Raw genomic sequence first — 14484 nt, 5'->3', positions numbered from 1 at the left:
TTCCTTCTGTGGTGATGTGCTCAGAATTCACAAGACTGTCTAAGAAGTATTCTTCTCAGAAGAGTTGAACCTGAAGCTAACCAAAGCTTGAGAGCTAACTGCAAGTTTATGGGAAATGTGAAGAATGCATGACACCATGAGAATATAATCAGCCAAATCTAGGATGTGTAAAATTTGACAGGCAATATGGCCTAGTTTCCATCCAGATAACTAGAGGAAAGTTTTATTGATTAGAAGAGACTTAAGAGAAACATTAACCAAATGTGATGTGTAGACCTTGATTGATACTGATTTGAACAAGCAGACTGTAAAAAAGACAACTGGAGAAACTGGCCATGAGTGGAGTGTCCTCTGTTATGAATGGATCAATATTAACCTTGTGTGATAACGACCTTGGATTAACAGAGGTGCATGTCTGTTAGAAGCACCTAATGAGGTATTTGTAGGAAAAGCCATATGATGTCTAACATCTACTTTAAAGTATTCTTTAACAAATATAGAGAGGAGGTACCCAAAGCCAAAATAACAAAAAGTAGATGTGGGTAACTGGCACATGGGGTTTCATTGCACTTTTTAATCTATAAAAAAATAAAAAGACTGGTAAAATGTTCACACAGTTTGCAAATTAAAGCCCATATTTAGCTGATAAAATAGCTATTTTAAAGCTCAAAAGGCTTATCAAAATAAAAGCATATAATGTCCAAAACAGCAGTACCAACAACCGTAGGGTCTGGATTCAGACTCTGCCATTTACACACTCTGACACTTTGATCCCAGGAAGTAATTAAAATGCTTTTCAGGTCTCAGACTCCTAATCTGTGAAATGTGGATGGGAATCTTACTTCCTAAAGGTTGCACACAATTGTATGTTCCGGACTGAATCGCCCCCTTCCCACGAGTCCAAATGTTGAAGCCCTAGCCCCCAGTGTTTCGGCATCTGGAGGTGGGGCCTTTGGAAAGCAAGTAGGTCACGAAGGTGGAGCCCTCATTATGGGATTAGTGTCCTTATAAGAAGAGACATGAAAGAGATAATTTCTCTTTCCACCAGGTGAGGACATAGCAAGAAGTTCTGCGGTCCTGGAAGAGGACCCTAGCTAGATGCCGACCCTGCCAGCACCTTCATCTTGAACTTCCAACCTCCAGAACTGTGAGAAATAAATGTTCGCTTTTTAAGCCAGCCAGTCTGTGGTATTTTGTTATAGCAGCCCACACTGGTTAAGACATGATACACTGTGCTTGGCAGTGTTCCAGGCCACAGTAATTGCTGAGTTAATGTTAACTGTAATTTTTATTGTAGTACCAAAAAAATATAAAATTACATGCCTCACTCAAAATACTGGATTGAAAAGTTCTTCCCTCTTTGAGCCGGGCTCTCTGGATGGCTCTCCTCTGTGGGTTCCCAGTCCCTTGGAGCTAAAAGCACGGAGCGGGAGGGAGGCTCACTGCCACTGTCAACACGAATGACGTTGGAGGATCCTCTCCTGCACACTGTTCTGCACACCCTGTCTTTTCAGCTTAGGATACGACAGGTCCAGAGGCAGCAGCCTTAAGAGAAGAATTACACTCTGTGCAGTGATTTGTCTAGAGAAAAGTGGTATTTGTTTTGAATGAGAGTTAAGCTCCTTGTCTGTTGCCTTTGACCTACTTGTTTAGAGGAAAAAGAGGAAAGTGGAGAGCATTGATTTAAAAGATGCAGTACGAAGCTGTTTCCAAATGTATTCTTGTTTCTATGCAAGAAAAAGTAAATGCTGCTTTGGTAACTGTGATCAGTTTGTTGTCTGCAATTGTTAATGTGCCCAAGTATAATAATAATTTTCCTGATTTTATCAGAAAAGTTATGTTCTCAATGCAAATGTGACACAAATGCCCCAGAGCTTGTGAGCAGCTTCAGGCATCGAGGACAAATTACCATTGTTGGGGTAGGAGGCCACAGTGTTTAAGAGATATTGTAGAATCTACAGCACATTGTAGGGGTTACTCGATACTGTAGGAGCTCCTGGATATTGCAGGGTCTACTGCCAGGTCACAAAATCCTTTGTTCACTGTTTAGAAACCATGCCAGTGTCTTCCTTAAAATTCTTCACTCAGAGATTTCTCAACTCAATGTAGTACAGCATTCAATGGTCCTTCATTATTAAATAAAGGCCCTTAAATAGGAGCTTACTGGTTGTTGCTTAGTTTTAACACATTGGTTACCTGGTTTCTAGATAGTAGAAAGCCTCTCTTGGGACTTTATCTTTTTAAATAAGATGGGGTGGTCTAGAACAATGTTTTTAAAACACTGGGTCTTTGGAATCAATGTAGTGGATCATATCCAGGATTTTAAAATAAAATACAAAAGAATAAAAAAGAAAATATCAGAAAGCATCATACATAGTCCAAGTAAATATTATTTTGTATTATTTTCAGTATGCGCATATACGTATATGTGTCCTGATTCTGGAATGGGAAATGTATTTCCCCAGGAGACTTGGTGTGAGAAATTTGAAAGCTACCATCTAGAGGTGAATTTGAGAATTCAGTGCCTTCAGGAACAGGGAAGACAAATGAGAGAGGCCAGGGGATGAACTGGAATAAGGGGGATAAAGGTGAAAATGACCTGCAGCACATAGCCTTGTCCATAGCAGTGTCCCCCACCCCCGCAAGAATCTGCCCAGTCACCAAATACTTTGGCCTTTCCAAAAATGGCAGAAATGGAATTTTGTGTAAAATTTCCTTTTATTTATTTATTTTTTGTGAGGAAGATTGGCCCTGACTTAACATCTGTTGCCAATCTTCTTCTTTCTGCTTGAAGAAGATTGTTACCGAGCTAACATTTGCGCCAATCTTCCTCTATTTTATGGCTTGACAAGCAGTGTTAGGTCTGTGCCCAGGATCTGAACCAGCAAACCCTGGGCCACTGAAGTGGAGCATGTCAACTTAACGACTACATTATCGGGCCAGCCCCTAAAATCTCCTTTTAAATGTTGATAGCTAACTCAACTTATTTTTTTTAACAAGCAAAGTATCCCCATATGACAGATTCCACTGTAGGGCATCTGTTGGTACAAGGTGAAGGTTTAAAATTGTGATTCCCTTGGGCAACAGCAGTCAGATTGGTAGGAAGGTAGGAGACAACCAGAGATCTTTGGCCTAAGTTTACTTTTGAGTTACCTTTCAGGGTATCACAGCTTTAAAAAAGGTGAAAACACAAGCCTAGATGTGATTACATCTTATTCTCTTTAGTGATTCTAAGAAGAGTATCCTCGATTCTTGATCCCACCAAGTGGAAGAAAAATGAGCCCAGTTGAGGCAAGTAAAGGCTAGTATGGCAGCTTGAGGTTGGCACCTCGCTCACCAAGTGCCTGAGACATCATCCTCTGGTCATCCTTGCTTAGTGCAGTCTGGGAGGACACTCACAGGCTCGGTGCTTGGGCATGTGTGTGTGTGTGGCTTCCTAAGTCTTCTGAGGTTTAATCTCCTTACTAGTTATAAAAATTAAACTATTCACAAAGAATGACCCATTCATAAATTTGAAATCATTAGCTTTGTATAATTTTAATAACCGAGATTTAAAAATTTTTAAATGAAAATTTAAGAGTGCTGGCATGGCATGGGAGAAAATATTTGCAAATTGTGAACCTGATAAGAGAATTTTATCTAGACTATGTAAGAACTTTTACATCTCAACAATAAAAAGGGAAGTAATCCAATTAAAAATAGGCAAAGGATTTGAACAGATGCTTTTTCAAGGAACATATACATATGGCTAATAAGTACATGAAAAGATGCTCAATGTTATTAGTCATTGGAAACATACAAATCAAAACTGAAATGATATACCACTTCATTCCCACTAGGATGGCTAGAATAAAAAAAAAAGAAAATTGTAAACATTTGAGAGGACATGGAAAAAACCCTCATAAACTATTGGTGGGAATGTAAAATAGGATAGTCACTTTGGAAAGCAGTTCGGCAGTTCCCCAAAATGCTAAACATATATAGCACTCTTAGGTATATACCCAAGAGAAAAGAAAACATACATTCACACCAAAACTTGAATACTAAGGTTTATAGCAGCAACAGTCATAATAGCCAAAAAGTAGAAACAACCCAATGTGCACCAACTGATGAACAGAAAAACAAAACCATTTATTGTATGACTCCATTTATATGAAATATCCAGAAAGGGAAAATCTAGAGAGACAGAAAATAGATTAGTGGTTGCCTAGGGCTAGGGGCAGGGGTATGGGGAGTGACTGCTTAATGGGTACAGGGTTTCACGTTGAGGTGATGAAAATGTTATAAAATTAGATTGTGATGAGGCATGATTCTATGAATACACTAAAGACCACTGAAATGTACACTTCAAACTGGTGAATTTTATAGTATGTGAAATGTACCTCAATAAGGTGGTTTAAAAAAAAATCCTACAGTAGAGTAAAAATACAGTGTGCTGGTAACCCCAACAGCTGTTTGAGGGGCAACAATGAGCGCGTGAAACTGGCCCCATTTCTCACTTACAGGTAGCTGGTTGTACTGCACACGCGTGATGTGAACAAAGCACACAGCTCTCAAGTCCTCCATATGGGGAGGGGTCCCTGGATTTGGTGATCCTGTCAAAACTGAGCCCTATCCCTGAGAGGAGGGATGGGAGAGGGCAGTTTGAGCGATGTAGTGAGCACCTAGCTTTTCAGGAGCAGTGGAGCTGTCAGCTATTACTCTCAACTTTTCATCTCACTTCCCTGCACAGAGCTTCTAAGGTGCAGAGCCGCCCCTAGCAACCCCAAGAAGAAATTCAGGAGCGGTGCATAAAATTGGCAGCACGTCTCAAGAAGATCACACAGGCGTGATGACAGAAACCTCTGACCTCTGTCAATTTCCCCAGCTGCTGTCTAAAAGTGGCCACCACCTTGCCCAACGCCCCCTCCAAAGTGCTGGGGAAGCAAAGCGGAAAGTGGCAGGCATGGTCACGTAGCATGGTTTAAATACCTTACTTTTGCACATTTTCCCAGGACCTCTTCCAGGAGCTTCAAAGGAGCCTGTGCAAATGAGGGCCAGGCAGTTGAAGCTTATCGTCTTCGCAGTAATCTGCCTCTGGCTCATTGTTAAAATTAAGATTTGTTCTCCAGTTATAGTAGTAATTAATACAAATAATTATACAGAAAAACTCACACCATTTGAATTCTGATTGAAATATCTTAATTTTCAAATTAATTATGGAAGGACCAACATCTTTGCAATGTTGCATCTTTCCTTTTAGGAACATATGCATCTCTTGAAGGACTTGTTTTAAGTTCTTCAATAGAATTTTAATAATTTTCTTCATATATGTATTATACCTTTAATGGTAAAAATATTCCTAGAGTGTATGTTTTCTTTTGCTTTCATTTTTTTTGTCTAATGTAAAGAGGTATTTTTCATTTATAGTTTTACACAGATATTGATAATGTAAATAAAAGCTATTAAACCTTATGTATTTATTTTGTATTAAGCTCATTTCAAAACATATTATTGTAATCATTTCAGGTGAATGCATTATTTTTTTAAATATATGATCATATCATCTGGAAATAATGAGAATAACAACTTTTCTAATATTTCTAATGCTTATTTTTATTTCCATCATACAATTCCCTGAAGTGATGATAATATCCCTGATGCTTGTTTTGTGTGCGGCATCTAGTATTTCTTCCTTTAACACATGCTTAGTGTTTTTATTGAAATATGCTACTGAATCATGTTTTTAAAACTTCAATATGTTCATTTAATGAATTATTTTCAAAGATATTCTAATGTTGCACCAGCATCACATTTCTGGAGTAAATTCTAATCAGTTGTATTGCTCCATTTTTTAAATAAATTGCTGAAGTAGGTTTGCCAGTATATTATTTAGAGTCTTTGCAGGTTTAGTAGGATGTTAAATTGTGGTGTGCCATGATTTCAACATTTTAGCACAAAGATTACTTGAAAACTGTCTCTATTGTGTGATAGCAGAAGTAACATTGGAATAAAACACATTATTCCAACAGTACAATTTTAATTAGAATAATGAACATTGGTTTCTTGAAAGTTTTATAGACTTCATCTCTAATACTATATATAAGACTAGGGTCTTAAATAACATTTTATTGAAGTAAACTAATATACAGAGAAGAACGCATCAAACATACTCAGTCTGATGGATTTACAAAATTTAATATGCCCATATTCCCAGTGCTCTAATCAGGAGACAGAATATTGCAGATCCCAAAAGCCCCTAATGACAACCTCATCCCAAGGGAAACCAAAATCTTTATTCCCACCACATTAACTACCTAATCACAGCTCTACTCCAACACTGACACCCCAATTTATAATCCATTGCCTACCCTTTCACAGCACAAACATGGTAGGCCCTCAGGGCTTCCTCTGTCTCCATTTAATTGTTCCCTTGTTTAAATTGTAGCCAACAGCATGACTTCTGACAGGAGCAATTAATTTCCCCTGCTTTTGCAACTTACCTGAAAAGAATTAGTCAGTGCATTCACCTTGTGGCTTCTTTTTAACACTTAAAAATAGTAGCTCTTTATGAATCACTTGATTTATTTTTCTTCAGTTATTAGTCCTTTAGTGCTTTCTGAGTCTTAAATCAATTTTTGGCATTTATTTTTTGCTAGAAAATTATGCATGCTTCCTCCATTTTCAAATATATGTTCTAAATTTCTCATACATTTCTTTCAGAGTTTTAAAGTAAGTTATCATTTCTGTTTTCCTCCATAATTTTAGATATTTTTGTTTTATTTTTTTCTGTATCAAATCTGTTGGGATTTGTCTCTTTTATTTAGTTTTCTTCCAAACTCAGTTTTGGTTTACTTGTTGATTCTACTCTAAGTGCTGCAGAAACAACAGGGAATGTGGCAAAGGCCCTGCTCTCCCAGGCTTATATTCCCTGGGGGATGAGACCTCAACCAGATGGAGGTAGGTTTAGTGAGAGGAAAGGAAGGTGAGGGGATTGCGAGTGCTAGGCGGACATGGGATGAGAGCTCATCAGGAAGTTCTCTTTCCTAAGACACCTGAAGGGGGGAAGGAGGAGGCTGGGGGATTTGTGGGGCAGCCAGTGTCAAGACTGTGAGGACAGGCTTGGTGTGCTTCAGAAAGAACAAGAAAGACAGCAGGAGAAGGACAGATCAGGGAGGGGAGAGGAATAGGGGAAGTGGTTGGGGGAGCAGTGACTGGCCAGTAAACATGGCAGAAGATGATCAGTTCACCAAGACTTAGGGAAATAAAAATAGAAACAATTGAGATTTTCTTTTCTCATGAGATAGGCAAGATATATTTTTTAAAAAGCAACTCAGTACAACAGGTATCATAACATCCAGTGCTGGCAGAGGTGGTGAAGAAGAGGTCACTTATGCACTATTAAGTAATATGAAATCATAGAATGAATGTGGCACTATTTGTTAACGTAGTAAATGTTCATAATTTTTGGCTTGTGAGTTTATTTGACAGAAATACAGTGCCAGCAAAAAAAATAGTAATAAAATAAAAACAAAATAGACACACACAAATGTTTATGTCCATGCTATTTTTTAAACAACTTGAATGGTGGAGGAAATTATGTTCCATCCACATTCTTGATTACAATGCAGCCATTAAAAAGAATGAAGTAGCACAATACATACCAAATTGTAAGTAAGCTTGCAGCACTTTATAAAATGCGACATCCAGAATGGTATGTTGATATGAGTTTATTTTAGCAAAAACCCCAAAATGTTCATGTGTGTGTGCCTAAACGTGTGCTTGCATATGTTTGCATAGAAAACACAAATGTATGGGACAAGCACAAAATGTGCCAACTGTGGTTCAGCGTTAGTAGGGATAGGGTGCCACGAGGAGGGATGAAATGACTTTTACTTTATTCTAGACATTGTTTGAATTGTTGTAGGATGCAACTTATCACCAAAAAGTCAACCTTGAAATATTGTTTTTTTGTGTGTGTTTGCCTAAGAGTATAATATGAAAACCAGAAACTAAAAATAAATAAAAGAAAATATTCTCTGAGGAAATTGTGGGCAAAAATATTAGCAAGAGTAATACATTTGACTTTTCTGGTTGTAATAATATTACAATTCCCTAATTTATCTGATACTCTTTTTTTTTTTTTTTTTGAGGAAGATTAGCCCTGAGCTAACTACTGCCAGTCCTCCTCTCTTTTGCTGAGGAGGCCTGGCCCTGAGCCAACATCCGTGTCCATCTTCCTCTACTCCACACGTGAGATGCCTACCACAGCATGGTGTGCCAAGCGGTGCCATGTCTGCACCTGGGATCTGAACCTGTGAACCCCGGGCCGCCGAGAAGCGGAATGTGCGAACTCAACCACTGCGCCACTGGGCCGGCCCCTCCAATACTCTTATAATACCTAAATTTATCCAATTCTATTATAATACCTAAATTTATCCAAAGGTCACTCAGTTAGTAAGCTCAAACCTTTTTGGACACAGCTATGACTCGAGAGGTATGGTTTCTGAGTGACTACAAAAACAGTAACATGGTCTAATTCCACAGAATAGACTCTGATTCAGAGATTTTTAGACTCCCCAGGATTCAGCCAGCCATAGTGACATTTCCCTCACTCCCCACAAATCAGAAACAACAAATTAGAAATAAATGCAGAAATATGCAAGCATCACTCTCGAATAATAACAGAAAATTACACCTGATATCAAGAAAGGAAAGAGAAAATCTCTGAAAATTGGCACAAAAGAAAATAAGTATCAGTATGAGGAATGTAATTACGGTTTCAAGGAAACTTGCATCCATGAAATCGCAAAGGACTGTCCAGAGTACCACGTTCAGATCATCACCCTGATTGTTCACGTTTCATTATGCCAATTGTAATTTGTTTTCCAGTATCTTTTTGTGGAAGATGACATCTTTTGTTTGACAACACTCTTGAAAGGGGTTTTCTCTTCCTTTTGGAAATCTCCCATTTTGTCACCTGTGTCATATGAGGCACACCAGCAGGTCACGTGCACTCACGTTGATGTTCTAGGGACTCACATCAGATACGAGGATGCAGGACCAAGGCAAAAGGAGAACAAACCACTACTGTGTAGGCACCAACTTTGAAGCTGCCTTTGTTTCACCAGGAGAACAGCATTTTCTGAAAGAGAATAGTCTTCTCTTTCATATTTTCACATTGACACATTTTCAGTGATTATCACATGCTACATCTAAAAACTGTTGAGACAGAGGACCAGAAACAGCAGCTTTTGAGATTTGTGAATGTGTTCAAGGGTGGGGTATAGGTTTGGTAAGTGGTAGACAAGGAAGAAAAGTCTTACAGGAGAGGACGTTGGTGGAATCAAGCAATGAGACTACGAAGAGGATGGGTATAGGGCCCTGGATCCAGACAGAAGGAACAGAAACATGTCAGAGATAGGACAGTCAAAAAGGATGAGGTCCTGGGGAAGTGACATTTTCTGCTTCCTCCTGGAGAGCCACTCATTCATGCCTGGTGCCACACAAACCAAGAGCTCCTCTGAAAGACTATGAACCTGGTCACTGCATCCTCTGTTGTAGGTAACCTGCCATAATTTTCACCCATTTAGCTCACAAAAAAATAACCTCTGAGAGAGACAAATACCCTTTGATCTCTCTTATGTGTGGAATCTAAACAAAATAAAATTTAAAAATAAAAAACAAGCTCATAGATAGAGAGAATAGACTGGTGGTTTCCAGAGGTGGGGGTGGCAGGTGGAAGAAATGGATAAAAGGAGTCAAGAGGTTAAAATGAAAGAAAAAAAAAAAGAAACGACCTTGGGAAAATAAGTCTGGATTGTTTTCCTTTTGGTTATTTTTTGTCAGAGGCAAAAGGAGAAAGTGAGCCCTGCTCAGATCATAGAGACTCCCTTGAGAGGCACATTTTATTGCCACGCAGTCTCTCATCCAAGGATCCACAAGGCGTTGATTGCCTCTCAGCCAGATAATGAGATTGAGCTTACATTTCTTCAAATCATGAGACAGCTGTGGAACACCTCTTAAGACTTGATGAGTATGTGAATGGGGATACAATCTCAGGGAAAAATTACATTCCCAGTAACCAAGCCTGTATTAAATTACACAATTTCAACTATTTTAATCAGGGTGAGAATCGGCCAGACAAAGTCACATCACCAGTCAAAAAGTACTATTAGTAAATGGCCCTGTAGTGTTTTCCCCAAATTGTAATGGAGATAAAAGCATGAATGTCAATGTGATTCACAAGAATGGCAAATTATAATATTATGAGTCATTTAGTTGCATTTGAAGAATAAGGGAAACTTCTTCTAAAACCTGCCTTCCAGTGGACTTGTGACCTGCATTTACTTGTCCTGAAAATGCCTGCACTGTACTCTTTGGGTGCCTCAGGCTGAGCACACGGGCCAGTGTCCAGTATGTGCCAGCAAAATAAGTGTAGCAATGCACCCATGCTCTTGGAATTCGCTAGTCTTCTCATGTTCCTTGCCATCCTGCAGCAACTGGCTTGATAGAATGGTGGAATGACCTTTTGAAGACTCAGGGGCAGTGCCAACTAGGCGGCAATACCTTGTAGGGCTAAAGCAAGGTTCTCTAGGAGGTTGTATATGCTCTGAATCAGCATTCGGTAAATGGTGCTGTTTCTCTGATAGCCAGGATTTAAGACTTTGGGAATCAAGGGATGAAAATAGCAGTGGTGCCACTCACTATTACCCCTAGTGACCCACTAGCAAAATCTCCGCTTCCCATTTTCAAGACTTTATGCTCTACTGGCCTAGAAGTCTTTGTTTCAAAAGGAGGACTGCTTCTACTAGGAGACACACAATGATTCCATTGAACTGGAAGTTAGAACTGTCACTGGCTACTTTGGGTTCCCCATGCCTCTGAATCAACAGGCAAGGAAGGAAGTTACTGTGCTGGCTGGGGAAATTGGTCCTGACTATCAAGGGTAAATTGGATGATACTACTCCACAAGATAGTCAAGGAGGAGTGTGTCTGGAAGACAGGCAATCCCTTAAGATATCTCTTAGTATTACCATGCCCTGTGGTTAAGGTCAATAGAAAACTATAACAATCCAATTCAGACAGGACTACTAATGGACCAGAAGCTTCAGGAATGAAAGTTTGGATCACCCCACCAGCTAAAGAACATGAACAGTTGAGGCGCTTGCTGAAGGCAAAGGGAATATGGAAGGTGCAGTGGAAGAAGGTAGTTATAAATACCAGCTATGAATACATGAATAGTTACAGAAACCAGGACTGTAATTGTCATGAGTATTCTTCCTTATTTTGTTATGAATATGTTTGTGTGTATAGCAAATATCTTTTTATCCTTACTTCTTTTATTCCCTTATATAACATAAGATGTATTGACTTTACATAGAGGTATTTAAGTTACAGAATATCAAGGAGAAGAGTAAACATCATTCAAGAACTTTACCTCTTCTTCTAGGAAAGAAGTCGTCAATGTGTTTTTGGTTGCACGCAGTATAGTTTTATCATGTTAGGCAGAATTATGATCTCATTATTGTCTTTATTTGGAGATTAAGTATGGTTTAAGGCGATGTGTATAGGTGTCAAGTTCCCAAGAAGATTCGTGATGCTTAATTTTATGTGTCAACTTGACTAAGTTAAACGATGCCCAGATAAAACGTTATTTCTAGATGTGTCTGCGAGGATGTCTTCAGGTGAGATTAGCATTTGAATCAGTGGACTCAGTCAAGAAGATAGCCTTCCCCAATGTGGGTGGGCATCATCCAATCCATTAGGGGTCTGAATAGAACAAAAAGGTAGAGGAAGGGGGAATTTGTTGCTTTTTTCCTGCCTCGTTGCTTGTGCTGGGACATGTCACTTCATCTTCTCCTGTCCTCAGATTGTGATTTGCATCATCAGCTCCCCTGGTTCTCAGGGCTTTGTACTCAGACTGAATTTCACCACCAGGAAATTGCCTCCATAACCATGTGACCCAATTCCTATAATAAATTTCCTTTATTCTGTTGGTTCTGTTTCCCTGGAGATCCCTGGCTGATACAGATGGAGATTGAGATGCAGTGGGGTATCAAAAGGCAAGGACCCTGGAGAGTGGATTTGGATATTATTTCTGCACTTTCCTGGAAGTGCATGATAGAGGGAAAAGCACCTTGTCATCAGCCCTGCTTCTGCCTCTTCTGCCAAGCTACACCTAATAATGTCCTATGAGAGAGCCCCAAAGCTCTGGAGCTTGGAAGCTTTGCTTAGCGGTCCGGAATCAAAGTACTCAGCACCTTCAGATTAGTTTCACACACAAAGACACACACACACAATGTGCACATACTGACATATACATCACACATACAAGCCTCCACCCACACGTATACCACCAGACACATAGTCACATGCATACACTCACACATACACATACAAGAATGTTCTTTAGCTACTTACACTGATTTGCTTCCTTGGTCTGTTTATCAGCTCCATATTCTGCCAGCTCAAATAATGGGGATAACCAGGAATATTAGCAGGATATCACCTTATAAGATCTTAAAAATTTAAGATTCCAGTAAGGGAGAAAGGTTCCAGTGAAAAGCAAAATTCTCTTTGGATGGTTTCAGGCTTCAGGCAGTGCATTATTAAGATGATGATGGAAAATGTTTACTGAACTACCATGAGATATTGCGGTAGATGGAAATGATGCCTATGTTTATTGAAGTGAAAGAAAATACGTTTAACGCTAACTGCCTGAAGGGAGAAAGACAAGATTAATAATGACCATGTAACATTCCAGGTATCGCCATTTATACAAGATTTAGTGTAGAATTGGATGAACTCATTATTACTTCCTGCAAGATTTACTGCTTGCAATTTTCCACTTTGTGAATATATGTATATGTTGATACAAAAGCTGCTTTGCAAGAGGCAGAAATGAGCACTTTTCTAATTGTGGACAAAGATGATTTGCTAAGGACTGTAGCACATGAATGGAGGAATGTAATACAGATCATAATACAATAGCCACTTTGCCACTATGGTCTGAACGCTCCAGGCAGATAAGCAACAGAATCTGATGCGTGGGTTTCATCTTTCTGTGTTCTCCTAGCATGAAAGAAATACGATTACATTAGCAGCACTACGTGTCAGGATGGTGGCAGCATTACCACCAGGAGCCTTGGGCCCTCGTACCGTGTCATTCCCTCTATTTGAGAAACATTAACACCAATAGCACCAGTGTGATCAATTACCCTTCTGAAAAGTTCTTCAACTTAGAAACAAAGTTATTAGAAATCCATTATTCAACTTTCATGTGTTTAGATACCTAGTAAAACATTCTCAGGAAAGCTTTGCAAATGTCTAGATAAGGCATGCACTGACAAGGCAGCATGCTCTTTCTCCCATTTCTGTGCAGGCACAGGCACAGATCACAGACTCTGTTTATGCGCATGCCATACTACATGTGTTTAATTTTTCTAAGGTGCTCAAGGAAGTGGTGTGTTGTTCTTGTGAAAACATTAAAGCTCAAAATGTTAAAACTCAAAAACGCGCCTTCAATATAGACATCCTAGAGTTGCATAAACAAAGGTACATCCTCAAATTGACCTTGTACAAGATTTCTTTCTCTAGCTTCTGCTCGAGCTTGTTCAGCATGGCAGTACCTCCATGGACGTATCACTTCCAAAATAGACTTTGAATAGACTGCAGAACTCTTGACCCTTAAAAACAGGACCATAGAGGGAAGTACACAGACACATGCAAGAAACAGAGGTCACATATGTTGTTGGAAAAGGAAGACTAGAAGCAAATGACATGCAGGACAAAGGAAGGAGTAGGGGAAGCTTAAGAATAAGATCAGTATCTCTAAAAAAAAAGACATCCAAATGACCAAGAGGTACATGAAAATGTGCTCATCATCAATAATCATCAGGAAAATGCAAATCAAAACCACAACGAGATATCACCTCACATCTGATAGAATGGCTATTATCAAGAAAACAAGAGATAACAAGTGTTGAAGAGAATATGGAGAAAAGTGAACTCTCCTGCGTTGTTGGTGGGAATGTAAATTGGTGCGGCCACTATGGAAAAAAGTATGGAGTTTCCTCAAAAAATTATAAATAGAACTTTCATATGATCTAGCAGTACCAATTCTGGGTATGTATTCAAAGGAAATGAAGTCAGGATCTCAAAGAGATATCTGACCCCCGTGTTCATTACAGCATTATTTGCAATAGCCAAAATATCCTAACAACCTGTGTCCATCAACAGATGAATGGATAAAGAAGATATGATATATGAGCTATGATATCAGCTATGAGAAAGAAGGAAATTCTCCATTTGTGAGAACGTGAGTAGATGTGGAGGGTACTATGGTAAGAGAAATAAGCCAGACAGAGAAAGACAAATACTGTATGAGATCATTTATATATGGAATTAAAAAAAATGGTCAAACTTCTAGAAGTAGAAAATAGAATGGTGGTTACCAGGGGCTGGCAGGGTAGGGGAAATGAGGAGATGGTGGTGAAAGGGTAC

At 39.2% G+C, this 14484-nt stretch overlaps 1 protein-coding gene across 1 annotated transcript in view; it reads right to left on the bottom strand.

Moving 5' to 3' along the window:
* Positions 1-14484, bottom strand: part of GABRG3 (gamma-aminobutyric acid type A receptor subunit gamma3) — a 591608-nt gene that overhangs the window by 84786 nt on the left and 492338 nt on the right. The window lies entirely within an intron of this gene.

The sequence above is a fragment of the Equus asinus genome, chromosome 2, assembly GCF_041296235.1.
Source record: "Equus asinus isolate D_3611 breed Donkey chromosome 2, EquAss-T2T_v2, whole genome shotgun sequence".
Taxonomy (NCBI): domain Eukaryota; kingdom Metazoa; phylum Chordata; class Mammalia; order Perissodactyla; family Equidae; genus Equus; species Equus asinus.
The sequence above is the reverse complement of the archived record's forward strand: the minus strand, read 5'-3'. Positions and strand labels throughout refer to the sequence as shown.